Genomic DNA, 15,625 nt, shown 5'->3' with positions numbered 1-15,625 from the left:
TTAAACATAGCAGTAGGCCATGCTTTTGCTTTGCACAGACCATAATGCCTAATTTTTGAAAGAATTTCAAACATACGTGATAGAAAGACTAACAATTCAGAAAATTATAGTTTTAGAGTTCTCTGCAGTGCCTTCTTGATGGGTCAATTTCTATAGGGGCCTTTCACTATGACCTATCTCCATTCCAACTACAAAGGAGGAAGGAATGTAATCTAATCAGCTCTTTGTATGTGGACAAAGTGAACTGGAAAGTAAAGTGAGAAAACATAAGTTTCAGTTTGTGCTCTATATCTTGATGACTTCTGACAAGACTCTGGGAACTCTAGGTTTATTTGAAAATCACCATAATACCTACCACACTCAATAGTTCAGAGGACTACCTCAATTCACAAAATATCTCCAATTTAGAGACAGCAAATGAGATGAAATGGAAGCCGCAATTCATTTTTCTAAGCAGCTGAACCCCTAATATGGCACTGGGGTCAGAAAGAAGTGGGAGAAAATGTCAACCCAGTGATGTCATCCTTCATTTCCTGGCCCTAAGATTCTCTGGCATCTGGAGGGATGTCTCGGCACACCTGAAAAAGCCTTGGTACCTGATTTGGCACAAAGGCGCCCTTAAGGCTTTCTGGCTTGTTCAATTTTTGGTAGGTCTAAACCTTCTCAACCTCAGGAGTGCTCACGGTCTGAAGCACAAAAACATACTCGCACCTACTACTGCTCCTCATTCTCGCTACGCACCGCTCGCGCGAAGGTGGAGACAGGGAGTGGTTAAGGTTTTATAAAGCTTGCCAGCCAATGAGTGCGCGGCCTCCCTTCCGGTTGGCGATCCGACCAATCCTAGCCGTTCGGTGAAATCTTCGGCTCTACTCGGCTCCATTCGCTGATGCGGGCAGCTCGAGGGGCCGCCACCGCTAGGGAGACGCTTTCCTTTTTAATTTTTTTTTTCCATGTGTTCACTTCCGGGTCCGGCGCCGATCCGGATGCTCGAGGCAGAAGGATGTTTGACCTCCGGATAAGTGAGGTGCCGCTGTGCATTCATTCCCGACTGCATCGGTGGCGACAGCAGCGGCCCGGGCGGCGACTCTCCGGCCAGCGGCGGCGGTAGGAAGCACTGGCTGTAGTGCTGAGACCTAGTCCGAGCCGGGCCGAGCTGCCTTACCTCCCTCGCTCGTTCCTTCCCCCCTACCTCGCTCGATCCCTCCCTGCGTGGTTTGCTTTCCTCCTCCGGCCGCCGGCGGGTGTGATGTGCCGTCGCAGCTGCCCCCGTCGCCGCTGACTATCGGAGTGGAGGCGCCGCCCGCGCCCGGGACCGACCCCGCCACTCGCGGCCGCGCCTCTGAGGTAAAGCCCCCTCCGCGGTGCTCGGCTGGCTGGCCCGGCCCGGTTGCAGGCTCGGCGCGGCCGCGGGTTCCTGCCTCCCGGGTGGGGCTGAGTGGGCTGGGGTCCTGGGAAGGCTGGGGAGGGCTGCGGCGGGGGCGGCGCCGCGGACGGGGGCGCGGGAAGAGTAGGCGAGGACCCGGGCGGGCGGCGCGGGCCGGAGGGGCCGCGGCCGCGGGATGAGGGTGCCGAGGTGGCCGCGGGCGGCGGGGCCGGGCTAGGTGCAAAAGTTGCCCGAGTGGTGCGGCGCGTGCGGAGACGCCTGGGAGGTAGGCGAGCTGGCTTTAGGTGGAGGCTTCTTTTAGAAGGGGTTTTGAGGAGGTGAATGCAGTCCCCGGTGCTGCTTGCTGTGACCACAGAATTACCTTCGGAATGGGGGCTTTGGATAAGAGGAAGACAAGGATCTGGGGAAGGAGGTGGCAGAGGCCATCATTCAGTTCGGGGATAAACTTCCCGTGGCGGGGGGGAGTGTTTGTTTTAAAGGAGGGGGCAGGGATTTACCTATTTGATTGAGCTTTCGACTTAGCTCCAAACTTAACCAAGGCATTAGTCAAAAGGCAACAAAATTACTGTTGGTTACTGTTACGGGGCTGGTTTGTTTGTTTATTCCTCATGCACGGGAAGAGGCACACAGAAGAGTCGTTTCTGTGGGTCTACATCCCCACATTTGTTGTCAGCAGTGTGGTGATGGAAATGTGTGTGTGTGTGCTTGTGGGGTGGGGGTAGTTAGGCCTGTGTCATGATCATTCCAGTTCTCCCACCTCAGGCTTCAGGAAAGAAGGAAAAGTTAATGGGCGAGAGTCAGTCTGTGTGGGAGATAGCTACTGTTGCTACACTGTGCGAATTAGTTTTAACTCTGTTGTGATGAGTGCCCAGGTTGTTCAGCCAGTGGCCCTTTTTAAGTTGGGTAATAACTTATACTTAAAAATGGAAAATGAAAAACCTGCTTATTTTTGATAAATTAAGAAAATAAGTCATTTACTTCTTTTACTCTTGTAATTATTTCTTGTGATTGTTAGTGACTTGATTATAGATAGTAAGAGATATTGCCGGGCTGGGGTTGTGGCTCAGTGGTAGAGTGCTCTTCTAGCATGTGCACCATAAAATATAGGTATTGTGTTCATCTACAACTAAAAATAAATAAATAAATAAATACATACATACATAAATAAAAAAGAGATGTTCAACTATAAAATGGAATACTTAATGAAATAAAACCCCCTAATTTTAAAGTCATATGTGTTTCTTTGAAGAATATTGAAGTTTCCCATATATAAATACATCGTGGAAGAAAAATATCACACAAATTATTATAAGAATAATTTAGAATTAAAAAGATGTGAGACTGGTTTAAGAAAACATTTCTCTCTCTCTCACACACACACACACACACACATCAGATCTGATATGTGATATTCTCAGTAACTTTTTTCTTTGAATATGCTTAATATTTTATATTATTTCCAAACTTTGCTCCAGCTGTTTCCTGAGTTCAGATAAATTATCTTCATATTTTTTGTTATGACCTTTATAGTTTGCACAAAAGATGAAAATTATGTTTATAGACATTGGAAGAAAGATGTTATAAAATACATTGTGTGGTTTTGGCATGGATACTTAACAGAATGTACAGATACTTTTGCTTTAAGTGAGCTTGCATTTCAGGATATGCATCAGGTAGGAGTAGTTTTTATTAGAAGAAGGGAGAGAGATTCGTTTTACTGTTGACATAAATAAGACTTTCTGCAGAGATTTTTGAGAGATTATTTTAGCAATGATTTATTTTGTTCATTGACCTGCTATTTGTCAGCTTAAACATTTATGAATTATGTAATTATTGACATTTTGGTCATCATTCGGTTTGCAAGCAATAACAATATATCAACAAAATCTTCAAAATGAAAGTCATTTATTTCTTCAAATAAAGTACTGGGATTAGAATCAAGGAATAATTTAATTCAACCCTCACCTTTGCTACATGTAAGAGTGATGTGTGTGCGTGTGTGTGTGTGTGTGTGTGTGTGTGTGTGAGAGAGAGAGAGAGAGAGAGAGAGAGAGAGAGAAAGAGAGACAGAGAGAGAGAAATAAATTTTTGACTGGGGAATTACAATGAATGAATACACTGCATTTGGACCTTAAAATATTTTAAAAGGCAAAATGAGGGGTGGCGGTATTTATTATTCCTTTAGATCAGGAGAGCAGCCTGATCATAGGCATGTGATTGGGTGTTATAAGACCTGTTGAGCTGGACATAAGGTTGCTGTACCAGGAGGTCCTGTGGAAGAGGAAGCTATGAAAATAGGTGGAGATCAGGCCATGGAAGTCCAGAATGCCTTGTATTTAAAAATGAGTCAGTTCAAGGCGTGAATGTTTTGTGAATATGTTCTATACTGATAGTAGTTAGGTCAATAAGGCTATTTAAGTTTAACGAAAAAAATTATAACAAAATAGTCAACTTGCTATCATTCATGCTATTGGAGGAAAGCAGAAATGTGTATGATCTAAAAATTTATGCATTTTTTTTCTATTTCTTTACTTACATTTGTATATGGGTGTGCCTGGTAATCTGATAATTGGTTCTATGTGAAATAAATCCAGATTGTAAAAATGTGACTCAGAAAGAAATGGGAAGCTCTTCAGTTACTCTCGGTGTCCCCTCTGATCCATCCTGCAGTCTCCATGGAGGGAATACACCATTATTCTGTTTTTTGTTTTTTTCTTTTTCATATACACGCCCCACCTCCTTTCCCGCCCAGTGATAGCTTAATTTTGAAGGGCTTCCAAAATAGTGTATCAGCTGAATAGAGGGAATACTGAAATATTAACTAGCAAAATATAGGTCATTGGGTAGTTCTAGCACTGTTAGTACATTTGAAAGTGAGATTTATTAGGGATAGAATGAAATGTAAAGAATTTATACAAGAAAACAACTGTAACAGTGGGATGATAAAATGAGAAACTGCCACAGTTCCAGGTAAACATATATGAGGTTTTTAGTCATCTTAAATATAAGATGACCCTAAAATAATTGAACCCCAAACTTAATCATTATCAAAGGAATGCTTAAAAATCACCCTTGCAACACCAGTTTCTGAGTTTATTTAGAGTCAGATTCAGAGGAAGTTCTTTGGATTTTCCCTCTAAGCATTAAAAACGGACTTATATTGTAACTGAATTTGTGTTACCTTAAACTTCTCTGAAAAATAGTAACACCTGTTACAATGTGTTTTAAGCCAGGCTTTGTGTTGAGACCATAAATGATACAGTTAAGAGCTCTAAGTTGCATGGTATAACTCCCATTTTTGAGAGTAGGAAGTAATTTTTTAGAATTGAACCTGTTGAAGACCCAGCTTGGGAGTAGCAGAATGAATATTTGAATTCTCTTTTTCTTTCTTTCTTTCCTCCTGACTTTATATCTTAAACTGGTTTGTTTCTGAAGCAGTTGGTACTTTGTGGTATTACTTGATAGTGTTAGTATATCTATTGGTTTGTCACAATATAGTTTCTTGGAAGTGGTAATTTTGAGGGTATCTGTCTTTTCCTAATTGTAGAGATTCTGTCGTATGGTTCCAGTAACTTAAACTATCTCAAAACATACTCCTATGATAGTCTGTAGAAAAGAACCATACTTGGGATATGTAGAAATCAAGTATATATTATCCACTAATGTGAAGTGACTTTGGAGGGCCTCTAACTACTCAGAAAATATGAAAGGAGAGAGATACAGAATGAGAGAGATACTTGTGGAGGGTAAATCAGAGTGGAGGCTGCTTTTTATAGTTCCCTTCTCAAAGTTGGAATCTTAAAATTGTTCATGTTTGAAGTTCCCTCCTATTATGGGACTTGAGGAGGCCACACACTCATTTGTTCTTTATTAAGAGATTGATTATATTTTCTCCTTCCATTCTTTATCATTTTGGAATTCTTACCAATGAACTTAAAGTGTTTGTGCATTTGGGAGATGAGACATACTTTTTAATCATTTTCTTCCCTAATGATGTATTATAGAGTTATAAGTAAATTTAATGAAAATTTATGGCTTGATCATGTCCACATTTTTTATAATTCAATGGAATTAAATAAAATCTCATATTATTTTTTTTTAAATTTTAATGCTTTTTTCCCTCTAGTAATATTAGATCTGAAGCTGAGCTCAAATTTACTGCATTTATTTAGATGACTTAGTGTTATCTGAAAGTATTTTCTTTAGCTGATAGCTACATTTTGGAGTGAGCAGAGGCAGATTATTGAGAGACTGACTCTGCCATTATGTTCTTTATCAAGATTCGGAAGATTCATATAAAGTGCCAAAAATATGATGCTTTTTACATCTTCCTTCATTTCAGAAGTTGCTGATGTATGTGAATTGTTGCAGGGTTGATTGGTAGGTAGAATAACCAAAGACTCATTCATTATAGGGAAGGTCTCTTAGCTGAACTCTCTTTAACCCATTCATGAGATTAAATGATACTCTTATTTCTCTCTATAGAATTAACTGATTGATGTCGCAGGTGGCGCATGCCTGTAATCCCAGCGAGTTGGGAGGGTGAGGCAGGAGGATATTGAGTTCAAAGCCAACCTCAGCAATTTATTGAAGCCCTGTCTCTAAGTAAAATATATATAAAAAAGGGCTGGGGATGTTGCTCAGTTGTAAGCACCACTGGGTTCAACCCCCCTCGTAAAAAAAAAAACAAAACCCAAAACCAAAAAACTGATTGGAGATTATGCTATATTGAGTGGCAGTAAACTACTCTCTGGGTTTGCTCTTGAAAATTTATTCCCATTAGTTATTATGTATTTATCAAGAATGATTTGTGTTTGTACTCAACAAACTGTTAGTGGCAATTACAATTGATATTATTAAATAGTGTAATGAAACATTGTTCAGCAAACCCTGAAGGTGTTTGTATCAGAATCAATTGGTTGTTTTGAAAACAGGTGAATAGCTAAAATCAGCTATAATGAAAATAGGCGAGGGTAACATAATTTTAAATGATTGGGAAAAAGAAAACCAAATAATCTAAAAAGATGCTCCAATAAAATTGCTATTTAAGTGTTTTTAAGATGTCTTTCCACATTTAAGAAATGGAAACTGGAAATCACAGGTAATGTACTATGGGTGTGGATTTTGCAAGAAAAGTAAAACAACTTCCATCCAGTAGATTGGTACTTGAAGAGGAGATCTTGGCTCTGTATTATAAGATTACTTTGTGAATGTACCTTATTTTATTTTAGTAGCAATAAAATGTTTAGGGTGTGTAGATTTTTAAAAGACTTCCTTTTAACACTAACTTAAGAACTCTTAGTTAATAATTTATTAAAGAAGTGTCTCCAAAAGTATTGTCTTTCTTAGTTTACACTCCTAGTTTACACTTAGAGATTTGTTTATTAGTATCTTCTTTTGAAAAAGTAATAGATTCTGTTATTATTGAATCTACCAGAGATTTCTTCCTTAGAGTGAATTATCTGGTTAAGTGATCAGTCTGATTTGCCTATATTTTCTCATATGGTCCCTGATCTGATTTCATATGGAATATCAACTTTTATACAGCATCAGCATTGGGGAAGAGCCTTTTAATAAATTTGATATCTCCTTAACCTAGGCAGGGACTTCTGGGGTAAAATTGTTAGAGGAGATTGTTTTTGAAAGAGAAAATGCCATATCTTTGTAAGAGAAAATGCCATATCTTTGTTATGTATCAGGACAACTAGAGATCTGTGAAAAGCATGCTGGTCTAATAGCTTACAGTAGCTTCCTCCTGATTTGTCTAGCTTAGCCCAAGTGGAAAGGAGAACTCAGAGTTGAAAAAGGAGGTCCAGGATGGGGAAGGAGAGGTATGTAGAACATGCTTTTATCTGGGTTTCACAACACTACAATGGGTGAAATGCAGTAGTTACTAAAATGGAACATTGAAATAAAGAGGTAGAGTGAGAGGTGAGAGGCTTCAGAGTTGTGGTCTGCCTGTTTTTCTTGGCTCTGCTGTTCTGTCCATTGGATTCTTCCTTAGACTGGCAGCAAGATCCCATTTAGAATCCATTGACCAGAGGAAGGCATAGTGTTTTTCCTCCTATGTCCATCTGTGTTTTTTTTACTATCTCTCTCTCTCTCTGTTTTTGCAAAAGTGAGGAAATCTTCTGCAGAAGCCTACCAGTATATTTTTTCCCTTTATATTTTATTGACCAGTTATGACAAGGGAGATAGGCTTGTTTCTACTAATCAGGATATATCCCCTGTAATTGGTGATGTTGTCACATTTCCCTGAATTACATGGTAGAGGGAGGATATTTTAAAAATAGTGAGAAGGAATAATGTGGGAGAAATGGATGTTAGGTAATCAATAGTGACCATTATATCTATTTGTTTTGAGATTGAAAATAAATAATGCATATGAATGTACTTTGAACTCTAAAGTGTTGTATTGATATAATGGATGAAAGGTAACTGGTAGAAAGCTAATTCCATATGGGTATCTTAAATATGCTCAGGTCTGAATATTTTCAGAGCTAAAAACAGCGCTAGCTTTTTAATAGACTTTGAGTCAATAAAATAGATTATCTAAATTGTAGGATTATATATTCCCCCTCCCCGGAATTCATAAATTATTTTAATTTAAAATAAAAGTTTGTAGATATAAACTTGTTTCATTTTTTTCAGAGTTGCTATCTGTCCTCCTTGTTGAAAAATTGCCCACATCTTTGATCTCATTAGATTACTTTGTTCCTCATACAAAGTGAGGAACAACAAGTATATTGAGGAAATGAGAGGTTGTCTTCAGATAAATTTGAAATTAAGGAGTCTCAGTAAGATAGGAAAGAATGGTTTTTATCTATTTTGAGAGCCCCAGAATTTAGTAGAGGATTCAGGAGGCATAGGAGGAACACAGAATTTTGGAATTGAGGTGAATCGTAGGAAGGTTGAATGAAATGCTCAAGTAACACATTTGATTATTAGAACTCTTGCATGCTAATTGCTAGTGTAGTGTACTTTCTGATCAAGAAGTGGGAGTCCATAAAAGTATTCCTGTCTACATTGCAAATTTGCTCAGAATCATGGACTCCTACGTAAATCAGTTGGACAACCAATTTTAGTACAGATACCTGTGTTCTCAGGCTTAGAAAATATTGAGCTAGAGCTAGAGGATTTTTTTTTTTCTTTCAAAGAGAAACAAGCAAACAGATTTTTATGTCCCCTCAAGTGGAGAACAACAATAACAACATAGAGAAACACACACTAAATAATCTCAAATCTGATCTTGGAAATTCATACATTTGAATCAATTGGGGTATAATTTCTTATTTTTCTGATTGTACAGATTGCAGAATCACATTGGTCATACAGTCACCTATATACATACAGCAATCATAATGTCTATTCTGCTGCCAAGATCATTGTAATGTCATGTGTAGCTAATAAAAATAAATAAATAAAAAAAAACTAAAGTAAAAAAACCCTCAAATCTGACCTGCTTTAATGAAATGGCAAAAGCAGAATGAGCTAAGACCAATTTTTATATTTTTACTTTAAAGAAAATTATCTTGAACATTCTTTTACCTTCAACATATGTAAAGGAAAGAAATATATACATGCATATATATATATGTGTGTATGGTTATAAATATATAGAGTAAATCCATTTTCTGGAAGAATATTTATGTTAATGATAGTATTTATAAATGGGGAGATTTGGGATGATTTGTTGCTTTCAAACTTTTTGTGTCTCTCTGTATTTGGATTTTCAGCTATGCTTATACATTTTTTTCTACTATCAGAAAAAATAATAATGTAGATTTTTTGAGGAAAGAAAATAGATTCTCAGTGGGGTATGTTTTCTACCAAATTACACTATAACATATAATTTGCTTTCACTGAATAATATGTTGAATAAAATGCTCATTTAATGCATTGATACTTTGTAATTTTATTTATTCTGAAAATTGAATTTATTAAAATTATTTACCTTAAAGTTTTAGATTGAAATAGGTTGTGTGATACTTTTGGGTACAAGTGTACTTTGTAAAAGTAGTGAATTTCTGAATATTTTGAAATTATAAGTTGTGTTTTTTTTTCTTTTAAACTTACTTGGTTTTGACTTCAGGTAGTACTCAAAGGAGTGTATTAGAATGTGATATATTAGAGTTAAGATTATATTCAGAATTTCCTTTGGTAAAAGGGAAGTGAAAAAAAATTTTCTCCCCTGATACCCAGTCTATGTCATGTTTATTTTCTATTTCTGTGAAGTACTTATTCTAGCAATGAATAATGTACTTTCAAGTAGTAGGCAAATATGTAATGTAATGAAGAAAAACAGATAATTCATGGTATTCTGTTTAGTTTTATGATGTGCAAATATATGGCTATGGTATTTTACTTTATTACAAAAGTAGCCTGGCATCATTTTGGAAATGAAACTGGTAGGTATCAGTTGTAGGTGACATTCAAAAAAACTGATAAGTACATGTAAATTTTTATAAAAATTTTATTTTTTACGTATATTACAAGGATTGGAAAACAGTAAGACTTACCTCACCCCAAAAATGTAAATCTTAAAGATGTGGAATTTTGTGATACCAATTTTCATTGAAGAAATTGGTAGATTACTTATTGATTTCTTTTTCTGCCATATTAGTGCCAGGACATATTGTAGCTAATATATCTTTATATAATTGAGATTCTACAAATGTCTGTGGTTAATAAAGTATCAAAATATAATCAATTCTTTAAAATTATTTGAATATTTTCTGATCATCAATTAAATGTTGATTAGCTGGAATTTGTATTGTGTATTTGTTTATTATCATATGCTTTGCTATTTATTTTAATAGGTTATTATGAGTGAGGGTTGTGTTCTGAAGACTGAAGAAAAAAATCCTGAGTATTTGGGAATGCAAATATCAAACAAATAAAAATGAACTTTACTATATGGATTAATTTAAAAATTTCCAATCAAAATATGGTGTGTGTGTATGTGTATGTATGTACAGGTATATGTATATACATATATATATGCTTGTGACAGCAAGGAATTGAAGAAAATGGGCAGTTTTAAAGATAACCATTGCCGTCTTGTGTATGGGCTTGGGAATGCCAACATTTTCTTAATAGAAAAGAGAAAGGTTTGAGAGACGGTGGAACCTACTCAGGCTAATTTATTTTTTTAAAATTTTTTTTCATGCTAATTTATATTTGAATCTGGGGATAGGGCCAGCACATTGGTAAATTTTAAATTTTCTAGAAATTATTACAGTTTACTGCAGGGTTGAAAATTACTGATTACTGATTTCTTCTCTCTATATACAACTTGTAGCTATTTTTTCTTTCTTTTAAAAAAGACTTCCTTTTATTTTTAAGCTATCTTTTAAAACTGGCATGAGGTGTAAAGATGACAGAAAAAATGCATGTAGTAGCTAGAGGACTAGGGTAAGAAGTGACATTTCTCATAGTTATTTATTTATTTATTTATTTAACTTTGCATCCTTAGTGAGGCTGCTATTTTCATTGTACATTATTAATTTTTGGTAGGCATAGTTTGACTATTTCTAAGGTTTGGAAAGTTTGATAAAAGGAAATTTTTTTAAGAATAAATCAAGGCATTGGGCTGGGGATGTGGCTCAAGCAGTAACGTGCTGGCCTGGCATGCGTGGAGCGCTGGGTTTGATCCTCAGCACCACATAAAAATAAACTAACGATGTTGTGTCCACTGAAAAACTAAAAAATAAGTATTAAAAAGTTCTCTCTCTTTAAAAAAAATTAATAAATCAAGGCATCAATTCGATGCCCCTGGAAATCTTGAGACCTAAGTAATAAAAACTTATCTTTAAAGTTACTCTAAATTACAAGGAAGCAAGAATTTTTTGCTAATTAAAAGTTATTTATTTTAAGCTCTGTGTCATATTTAGTGATTCAGTTGAATTTTGTTTTTCATGAAACATCAGGACAGAGGAAACTAATGGTTATTTACTAGAATTGCACTTCTGCTTTACCTTTTTTATACCATTGTTGATGAGGACCTGTCTCTTTTTTTCTTCAGTAGAAATATTTTACTTCAGAAATAGTATATTATGTTGCTTATTGTATATTGTCTATATTATGTATAGTCAGTAAATGTATATATATAAATACACCATGATAATAGAGTTTTGTAGGTTTATTTTGACATTTATGACAAATCGAGATCCTTTTTGTGACTCATTTGGTGCTGTTTCCTGGGTCAGGAACATTTCTACCAGTTATAGCATTTTTCCTCTGACAAAATGGGAGCAAGCCATTTTATGATTAATTCAATATGTTCAATTCAACTTAAGAAATATTTTTTGAATGGTGGCAAATTCGGATTTGAGAGTTCTACAGATTGCAAGGGTTAGCTTTCTGAAAGTTTCCTGAGAAGAAACTTGTGGTTTATAAATTTAACTTTATGTAAGATTTAGAGAACATGTTATTAATGAACCTGTGGAAAACTTTTAGATTATTTTGAGTTTACCAAAACAGCACAATAAAATCAGCACATGATAAAAATAATGAGTTCTATTCTACAGGACCATAATTTCTTATTAATAATCCTAGCATCCAGATTTTTTGGTATACTTGACACAAATCATTTTTTTCCATGAAATCTATTTTGAACTGTTGTCTTGCTTTCATGTATTTGTAGGTTTTACTGCAAAAATACCAAATTTTGATTATAATGCATGTCCCAGACTTCTCTGTTTCATCCCAGCCTTCACTGAGTATATACTCATACTAATATCTATCAAAAATCCCCAGACTTTCTGAATTCCAAGACATGTTTGATTGTAAAAACTTTGGGAAACTGTGTACTTATATTAATTTCCATGTATCCCTCAATAGAAACTACTTAGCATCTTACTTCTCTGTGACAATTTTAATAAGATGCTAGTAATTTTGTTTGTTTTCTTGTAATTATATACATATCAAGAGGCATATTACTTTAATCTGTGTTAGTTTCTTTAACAGTTATTGAAAGCTTTTCCATTTCTTTCCTGACATTAAGTTGTTAGCACTGAATTTGTGGGCCCCACTGTGGTCTCAGAAGCACAGTGTAATTAGGGTGTTTAAGATGGAAAATGTTTCATGTAATTTTGGCATAACTGAGTATTCTTCAAATGCTGTCTTTAGTCCTTCAGTTATATAATTTTCTTTCTGTACATGCTACAGCACCTGCAGGTAACTCCCCCCACCTGCCTTTTTAAAACATATCTTGGCTTCCCCCCCCCTTTTTTTTTAATAACAGAAAGAAGCAGGGGCGTGGTTGTAGTGCTTCTGTTTTAGTTTCTGTGAACTTCCTTATTTTGTTTTTAAGACTTCATTGCAAAAATCTTTACACCTATTCTTCTGGCTTTTTTTTTTTTTTTTCCATTTTAAGCTTTTAGTTCCTATTTGCTTTCCAATACATTTCACCCCTGCCCCCACCCACTTCTCTCCTTCTCTACCCCAATTAGTATTGCTCAAGAAAAGAAACTTCAAATTGTGGTATTTTGTATCAGAAAAATTTCCAGTTTATTGGAAAGGTAACAGAAATAAGTCTGCCTTGAAATTCTATTTAGTGCATATTATACTTATGGCTGGTTTAAACCATATGATTAATGTCAGGGATTGTGCTTGTCTTGTTTGTATTTGTATTTACTGTGTTTAGCATATGGTAGGCCTTCAGTGGTCATGTATTTGTTGGATGAATGGATTAATTATTTCATCTTTTTTATTAGGAGAATTTAAATATGGAAGAACTTTGATTAAATGCTTTCTGAGACACCAAGTTCCTTCCAAACCAGTTTAGTTTGCATTGTCACAATTGTATGAGACAGATCTCAAGCAAGTAAATTGACCCCAATTTAAATGAAATAATAAATACAAGAATCTGACTTAAGATATTTAGGCTTAAAAGTAGAAACATTTTTATAGACAAATGTTAAATGGCAGAAGTTGAAATTAAATGCATATTGGCTAGCCAGAAAATCTAGTTAAAGGAAATATTCATTTTTTTTTTAGCAATTTCATTAATAATGATTTTGTTTTTAAGATTTTTATATTGGCTTTTTTCTTAGTTCTGCTTTTAAGTTTACACACACTAAAATTCACTCTTCCCATAATCCAGATACAAAACTGCTCCGTCACCATTCCCCTGAATTCCCTTAGGCTTTGTAGTCAAATCCTACTCCTACTCCTACTCCTTCTCCTACTCCTACTCCTAGTTCCTAAAGACCACTGATCTGTTTTTCTTCCTATAATTTTGTCTCTGCCAGAAATAAATCTGCCCTGAAATTCTGCTTAGTGCATAATATACTTATGGCTAGTTTAAACCATATGATTAATGTCGAGGTGTGTAGCCCTATGAATCTGACTTCTTTTAAATAATGTAAAACTTTTGAGATTCATCCATATAATGCATGTGTCAGTCAGTCTCTTTATTGTTGAGTAATATTCCATTGTGTGGATGTATCTCAGAATGTTTTTCCCATCACTGTTTAAGCACTTGTTTCCAGTTTGTGGTGATTCCAAATAAAATTACCATAAACATTTGTGTGTAGGTTTTGGTGAGCTTAAGTTTTCATTTCTGTTGGATAAATTCCTAGAATAGGAGTTGTTGGGGCATATGTCAAGTGTATGTTTAACTCTGAGAATTTGTTAGGTTGTATACTTGCAATATCATGACAATAACATAATTGTAAATATAATTGGTGTAAATATTATTGGTGTAGATTTGTTAGAGAATGACTTAGGGGAGCCTCATTTTTCAGTGAATGCAATCCTCAGTATATATAGAGCTGTTCTTTCTTGTTCAAGTAATATAGCTATGATCTCCATGGAAAAAACTATGCTGTTAACCCTAGGGAGGTTTAAGGTATCTCTGGATTTATTCTCTGTCTCTGTCTTCAGGCTATCACACTTTAAAGAAATATGCTCTTGATTTAGGCTGGGCAGAAGGAAATCTTATTGTACTTTCTATTTGTTTCTGTCACTTGTTGCACATTTCATTCTAGAATTTTATAGTTGTTAACTTAATTGTAATTGAAAATCTTTTATACTAAGTCTATTTTGTGATGAGAACTGACAATATTAGCTTTGTAATTAAAGTACCTAAACATGAATACCCTTCTACGAACCTTGTAAATTTGTGACCTTTGCCTATACTGGGATATTATTTGTAGTTATATATTATAAGTGAGCTTAGTTAGGCATAAGTTATAATGCTGTAAGGTGTTTTTCAACAGAACCATACATAAAACAATGAATTATGTATTGATTGGTTTATGAAAATCTTGTGACCAAAGAGGCTGGCAGGAACCTAAACTTGTATTTTTCCTAGGAGCAGTAGTTCAGTGTTTGATTTTTCTGTTTGTAATGCCTTTATAGAAGATAACTACTGTGAATCAGCTGTTTTTGATCAGCTGAGGAACAGAAGAATATAATTTTTAATTTACCTAAAAGTGTACTTCAAAGGTTGTGGGTCATGGTGGTACTTAGCTCAGTAAGAGTCTTGATGAGATTTTTTTTTGATGAGAGTCTCCTGCCCCAAACCAGGGATTGAACATAGGGGTGTTTAACCACTGAGCCAAAGCCACGGTCCTTTTAATTTTTAATTTTTTATTTTGTGATGATCTTGTGAAGTTTCTTAGGGTCTCACTAAGTTGCTGAGACTGGCTTTTAACTTATGGTCCTCCTGCTTCAACCTTCTGAGCTGCTGGGATTATAGGCATGTGCCACTGCACCCAGCTAGATGAGATCTCTTTGAGGGCAAGTTCACTGCTGTATTTCTACCAAATATGCCTATTTCTAGTGCATGGTTAATACTCAGTAAATATTTGTATTTAGTGAATGAAAGTTATGCCCCCAAATGATCATGATTTTCCCTGGTGGCTTTCAGCTTATATTATTATTATTATTAGTAGTAGTAGTAGTAATAGTAGTAGTAGTAGTAGTAGTGGGGATTGAACCTTGGGCTTTGCCCATGCTAGGAAGGTACTTTACCACTGAGCTATGTCCCAGTCCTTTAAAAAAAATATTTTGAGACAGAATCTTGCTAAATTGCCCAGGTTAATCTGAAACTTGTTATGCTCTTGCTTCAGACTCCCATGTAGCTGGGATAACAGACATGCACCACCATACAAGTTTTTTGTTTTTTTTTTTAAATCATTGCTGTGATTAGGGTTTGCAGTCCAGTTGTGATTATAGACAGTGAGATGATTTGCTCATATCAGTTGGTTTGGTGAATATTTTAATAATACAAAT

General features: G+C 35.6%; 1 protein-coding gene across 15 annotated transcripts in view; it reads left to right on the top strand.

Annotated features, from left to right (window-relative positions):
* The first annotated feature begins 959 nt into the window (after nucleotides 1-959).
* Csnk1g3 (casein kinase 1 gamma 3) overlaps nucleotides 960-15,625 on the top strand; it is a 109,163-nt gene continuing 94,497 nt past the window's right edge. For 5 of the 15 annotated variants that reach the window (XM_078048311.1, XM_078048317.1, XM_078048323.1 and 2 more), the window contains exon 1: nucleotides 962-1,344. The gene's annotated coding sequence lies outside the window, so the exon portion shown is untranslated. Of the gene's footprint in view, nucleotides 1,345-1,628; nucleotides 1,650-15,625 lie in introns of those variants that run through there. The other 10 variants (XM_078048296.1, XM_078048277.1, XM_078048289.1 and 7 more) reach the window with 4 other exon arrangements.

This window comes from Ictidomys tridecemlineatus, chromosome 1, assembly GCF_052094955.1.
Source record: "Ictidomys tridecemlineatus isolate mIctTri1 chromosome 1, mIctTri1.hap1, whole genome shotgun sequence".
Classification (NCBI taxonomy): domain Eukaryota; kingdom Metazoa; phylum Chordata; class Mammalia; order Rodentia; family Sciuridae; genus Ictidomys; species Ictidomys tridecemlineatus.
This window is presented reverse-complemented; position numbering and strand designations above follow the sequence as displayed.